Raw genomic sequence first — 6,963 nt, 5'->3', positions numbered from 1 at the left:
AAGGCCCAATGATCAAGAAATGCGCAACCGAATTCGGTCCGGATCCCTTTCATGATACGGATCCATATCAGGTTCAGGGGCCTCCTCCGCGGGAACTTGGACATCTTCCTGTGGATCCTGGCCTCCAGAAAACTAGTGTTTCTTGAATTATATGAAGCCCATGACGCGAGATAAAAGGACTAAGAGCCTTTCGTTATCCCATGGTCAACAATCGCTTCTCTATGAGATTTTCTAGTCTGATCGCGACCGCCTCACTTGAGTGAACTGCTACAGATGCCAATTGTTTCGAATTTTCTATTTTTGGAATGAGATATTTACGGAATCCCCATGAATAGGATCAAACCTTATTCCATCGTATTTACATGAGATTCCTCTTTCTTATTCTTAAGCAAGCCCCCGAAAGCGGATTGATCTGGACTCGTTTATCTTTGTCTGTCTGCACTTGCCATTCGTTGGTTATTAGGGGCATCCCGAAAACGTCTGGGTCGGGACGGAGTGGAAGAAGGGAGGAGATTCTCGAACGAGGAAAGGGGTGACGGTGACTTGGTTGCGTAACGAAATATGGATTCAGTCAGCGAAACTCCCTCCAACTCAATCAATATCAACAACATGTCGTGACACGACTGATCCTGAAAGGGAATGAATGAAAAAAACAGCATGTCGTATCAATGAAAAACGGTACGCTGCTCTTAGGAAACAGTGCTAGAGCATCTCGGTTCGAGTCTGAGTGGCGGCATCTTCTAAAAGAGATACAATAAATCCTATAATGAATTAAATTCCTCATTTCTATTTCAGTATTGAAAGAACCCCCTTTATTGTTATGATATTTACCAAATACGAAAATATAGACTAACTAGGGTATATCCCGTACCCTAGGGCACGGACACTTGTATCAATCAAATGTTACGAAGTTTATTGTTATATTTTATTGAGAGAGAGAGAGAGAAAGAAAGATTTTTATTAGTTATTTATTTTTTTGTTTCTTTTCTCTTAAATTAGTTATTATTTTATTGACAGAGAGATTATAATTTCTTTTTTTAACCCTTGAAATTTTTTTTTTTTAAATTAGTTATTTTATTTCTAAGAAGGAAAAGATTATTGTTTTTTAAGTAGGTAATTTTATTTCTACAAAATACTATATTTTAAATTTTGAGAAGGGCTTCTAGACAATATCCTTTATTTAAAAAGGATGTTTGTCCCAGTCATCGTTTTCCCTTCCTTTATTTAAAAAGGATGTTTGTCCCAGTCATCATTTTCCCTTCTGTTTTATTATATACATATTGTTACGTAACTACTCCCATAAAATTATTTAGTACTCCGGTAAGTCTCCACCTCTGCCTCCACTTCTAAATTCACCTTCGTCTACACCTCCATACCCACCTTTGTCTACACCTCCATACCCACCTTTGTCTACACCTCCATACCCACCTTTGTATCCACCACTTCCATGTTTACCAATTTGATGTCCACCACCTTCATACTCACCACTTCCGTATCGACTATCCCTATACTCTCTTCCATATCCACCACCTCCATACACACTTCCAAATTTTGTATTTTGTTAAGTATTTTATTTTTGTTATCTAATTCCGTCTTAGAAAAATGATTGAATTCTACTAGACGATATGGTCATATTTATTATCTAATTTTGTATTTTGTTAAGTATTTTATTTTTATTAATAAATTTAAATTATGATAATTTATAATTATATAATTAATTAAATAGTATTATTAGTTTATTAGAATACAAAAATAATAGGACACAAGTGTCAATTTAGAAAACATATGAAGGGCTCAAGTATAAATTTTATGGGAACCAAGGACCGGAAATATATTATGTCCCATCACCTCTATAATCTAGAGAAGTGAATAGTAAGCCTTCAAATGTGAAGGGTCACTATTCACAAATCTCTACATTACAGAGAAGTAGAGATTCCTTTGGAGCTTCAAAACCTCTATATGTAGAGATATAGAGGACGTTCGGAGATGTTTTAGCTGCTGTTTGTTTTTTAAAATTTTCAAATCTGAATTGGAAATTTCTTGGAAAATATTATACAGTATACACTTAGGTGTTGTTTTTCTTTTTTTACATTTCAATTTAGATTTCAGATGTTTGTTTTTGTATTTAGCTTTATCTTATATTTTGACTGAATTGAATACATGTCTGAATTGGCTGAATAAATGCCCCAACATTTCAGACTTCAAAACAAGCCTGAAAAATGAATCCAATATCTGATAATGCAAAAGACATTTATACCCCTGTTAAATCTAAAAATAGATAACTACATCCCTCTTCTTCCTTTCTCTACACCACCACCACCACACCACGAAACTCACCACCACCGCACCACATAACACACTACCACCACCACCACCACCACTGAACACATCACCAGAGCCGAACACCACCACCACTGAACACACTACCACTGAACACAACCAAAAAATCAGATCGCGCCATTAAAATCAGATCGCACCACCACAAACTAATTTGCGGTTAAAGATAGAGAGGGAGAGAGACGAAACCCTCGCCGGATCTAGCGAGGGTTTTACTTTACAAGCTTCTTTTCCTTGAAACCCTCTAACAAATCTGACGAAATCCTCTAACAGATCGCACCACCACAAACCAACCTGCAGTTAAAGAGAGAAGGACGAACCCCTTGCTAGATCTGGCGAGGGTTTTACTTTACTAGTTTGTTAGAGAGATAGTGGGATTGAGAGTGAGAAATAGGTTTGTTAGAGGAGTTTAGGATTTTTTTTATTCATAAGAGAAGAGAATGAGAAATAGGTTTATAAATATCATATAGGGGTATGTATGTCAAAGTTTAAATTCAGACCTACAAATTCAGATTTAAAAAACAAATATCTAATTTGCAAAACAATTAAGTCAATTCAGATTCAGTAAATTCAAATTCAGATGTACAAAAAAAAAAAATAGCACCTTACTATGTTTTAAATGATACTCTGAGTTTTGACACTTTTAAATTAGACCGATTTTATTGGTGTTTTTTTTTTTTGTTGAAACAGAACTTGGAATTAATATAGCAAAGTCTCATTACAATACAAATGAGAAATTAAAGATGGAACATCATTTCGCTAACTTGTTGGTTGTGATGTTCTGATACCGATTTATATGCGAGAACATAATGCTGTGAAATTGAGGGTTTAGTTTTCTAATCTTCTGGATATAAGGGAGGATTGCCACTGAACTCTGTTCGTCGCATTTTTTGGGTGATGGCTGAGCTTTTAATTGTTGGTTTCAATGTTGAGAAGCTTGTAGTAATTGTGTGTTGCACATTTGATGCCCATCAGTATTGCTACCGCGGGCCTTACGCAATCGATCGGATCATATCATATAGATATCCCTTAAACACAACATAGGTCATCGAAAGGATCTCGGACGACCCACCAAAGCAGGATTTCGGGCAGGGGTCCGCATAGAATGAAGGGGGACTGAGCAGGAATCAATGAAGTCAACGATGGCCACACTTTCTTCACTGGATTAATGTCCTGGAGGAAAAAGTTTTTTCTATAATAAAAGGAGCCAAGTGATTATGACAAACCATAATTATACTAATGTCTCCCTCTCCACTTTGTCCAAGTTAACCGGACAGTGGGGGTGTTTTATTTTTTAGCACTTATAAGTGATAACATTTACTAAGTGAATATCACTTACTAAGTGAAATGTCGTTTGTTTTTTATCACTTATAAGTGTAATGTCTTTGGTTTTTTTTTATCACTTATAAGTGGTACAAAAAGTATTGATCGTCTAAATTATCCTTCCATAAAGTCTCTTAATATTCTAACTTTTGTTAGTACGCTATTACTTAATGAATCAATTGTATTTAGTCAAACTTCACATCATAGATGGATAAGGTAAAGAAATTTCATGTCAGATAAAGTAATGTAAGAAAATACGAATTAAGCTATAACATTTGCACTATTAACTAGTTCATCCGTAATTTCGATTCAGAGTTGGATCATTGCAGTTTGATCTTGAGGTCGAAATGTCTGAGAATGTGGCATTGGATCATCTGAGTCTATAGGAACATTGTTGTTTATCTCTGTGTCAACATCTTCATATTGTTGGAACAATGAATCATCAAGTGAATGTCGACGACGATAATTGTGTAACGTTATGCATGCAACCACAATATGCATTTGGGTTTGAAAACTATAAGATTGCATTTTTTCTAATATAGGAAATCTACACTTCAACACAGCAAAGGCTCGTTCAATCATATTTACTAACCGGGCGCGCACCCTGTTAAATATTTTTTCTTTACCAGTAGCAGATCTAGATTTCCAACTCGATAATCAATATCTTTGATTGCGATAAGGAGTCACAAACTCTCTACTGTGGGCGTAAGCAAGGTCACATAAATAATATTTATCCGCACCAACAAATACAAAATAAATTAAATATTAAAATTCTAAATGAAATCTTATTATAAATAATGAACAAAATTTACCTGGAGGAGGGAGTGGAAATTTGAAAGCTTGGTTACAGACAGTCTCGAATACAACCCTAGAGTCATGGGCTACACCTTCCCATCCAGCTATGACAAATAAGAACTTCATATCAAAATCACATCTTGCCATCACATTTCGAAAGCACTCTTTGACACATCGTCCTCTAAAAGAAATTCTTTTCCCAAGAGGAATCACTACATGTATTAATGTGCCATGTAATGCGCCGATAGCTCATCTGAGTATCCCGTCTCGAAGTGTTTATGTGTTCTTACTGGTGGAATTGGTTTTTGAAATTTGGTAGAATTATCGTTTCCTTTGCGAATTCTTGCGTAACCCTCAACACTTCATGAAAAAATTTACTTATAGTTTGTCTTGAGTGTTGAAAAGATGTCTAATCATACGATTGGTTTATTATGATCAAGCCATTAAGAACACTTCAAATTTTTCTTCAACGTCTACATGTTTACTATCATGCGCTAATAAACTCTTTATCTTTTAAATGAGAAGACAACTCAATAAATGCATGTTTATGCATTCTTAATAATTGATACATTATTATCGATGAACCATCATGTACGTATGCTTTTCCAGTTAGCGAAGAAACACATAAACTTCGACGAACGTTGGGAGTGCGAACTTCGTTAAGTTTGAAACGTGAGAGTAACAATAATGAATTTTTTTTTTTTAATATTTCATCTTCTTTAATGAAATGTAGAATTATATCTGCATTTGATACCATGTCCACCAAATTTAATATCTCCACGAAGAAAAAAATATATAAATCATAAGCAACGCAAACATTCATTAAAATTAAAATCTAAATGTCATATAAAAAATTTGCGATAAAGATAAAAGTTTATTTTATAATAGTAGATGTATCAAGAATTTTATCAAAACAAAGCTTAAAGAACATAAATATTAAACTTAAATTCAACCCTATGTTCGTTTCATTAGTTCTTCTATTATCACAACGTCTTCTTGCATCATGAAAGTCTTTCGCAATTCAGTATTTTTACAAAGTATGATTGTAGCAACAAGGGCGGATCCATTGAGGTGCGAGGGGGTGCGGCCGCACCCCCTCGATCCTCCCGAAAAAAAAATGTAGTAGTGGTAATAATTTTTTAATATATATGTATATATATATAGAGATATGTATATAATGATGTGTGCTGATGACATGAAGAAAGCTCTGGCGTAATGGTTAAAACATGGGTATCAAATCAACTTGACCGAAAGGTCATCAGTTCCACCTCCACCCTTAGCATTTTAATTTTTTTTTTTTTGAAATGCACGTGTCTTTAGGTGTATATTCAAATGAACGTGTAAAGTTATACCAAAGTTAGAGAGTGGCCGGATGGTAGAAACGCTCCGTACCTAACGATACCTAATTAGCATGGGTTTGATCCCAGCATCCCCCAATTTTAATTTTATTTTTTAAAATATAATCAATTCAACTACCAACCTATATAAAATCAATTCAAATATCTTAAACTCCTACAAACTTCAATTCATCTACCTTAAGCCCCTACAAACTTCAATTCATCTACCCTAAACTCTATAAAATTCAATTCATCTACCATAAACACCTACAAACTTCAATTCATCTACCCTAAACCTCGACAAACTTCAATGCATCTACCCTAAACTCTATAAACTTCAATTCATCTACCGTAAATCCCCTACATACTTCAATTCATCTACCTTAAACCCTTACAAACTTCAACTCTAAACCATAAATCCTACAAACTTCAACTCATCTATCCTAAAGCCTAAACCCTATAAACTTTAAATCATCTACCACAAATCCTGTAAAATTCAATTCATCTACCCTAAACCCCTATAAACTTCAATTCATCTATCCAACCATCCAACTACACAATTTTCTACCTTTATATATATATATATATTCCTCATTTATTCATCTCAAACCACACCAAAATCACTTCTCCTCTACTACTACTTCTTCTTCTTATTCATCTAATCAAGTATTCAAGTTCAACTAGTAACTATAGAAAGGTATTTTAAAAGAAAAATTTCTATGGGTTCATCGAGTTCAACACCAGATGTTCTGGACTCGGCTCCAACATTATTTTCCATTCCAACACCGGGACCGACTCCAACACCGGGACCGACATAAACACCGGAACCGACTCCGACATTGGTAAGTCCTCTCGAATTTATTATCATCTTTACCAATTGATCCGGGACTTAGACTACCAATTTGAAGTTATGAATCCAAATATAGAGATGAAATTCGTAGAAACTATTTACAACGAGGTCAATTTCAACCAAGGGGCCATAATTTTCCAAAAGACAATAATGGACGGCTTTTTATTCCGTCTTGGTTTAATGATCATCAAAAGTGGTTAGAATATAGTGTTGAAAAAGATGCTTCATTTTGTTTGTTTTGTTATGTTTCTGAAAAAGCTAAAGTTGGTCGGGATACCTTTGTTAATGGAGGTTGGAATAGTTGGAGAAAACCTGACTGGT

Source organism: Eschscholzia californica, unplaced genomic scaffold (assembly GCF_041429995.1).
Source record: "Eschscholzia californica isolate CP2 unplaced genomic scaffold, dmEscCali1.0.p SCAF_2, whole genome shotgun sequence".
In the NCBI taxonomy this organism is placed as follows: Eukaryota; Viridiplantae; Streptophyta; class Magnoliopsida; order Ranunculales; family Papaveraceae; genus Eschscholzia; species Eschscholzia californica.
Note: the sequence above shows the minus strand (reverse complement) of the source record.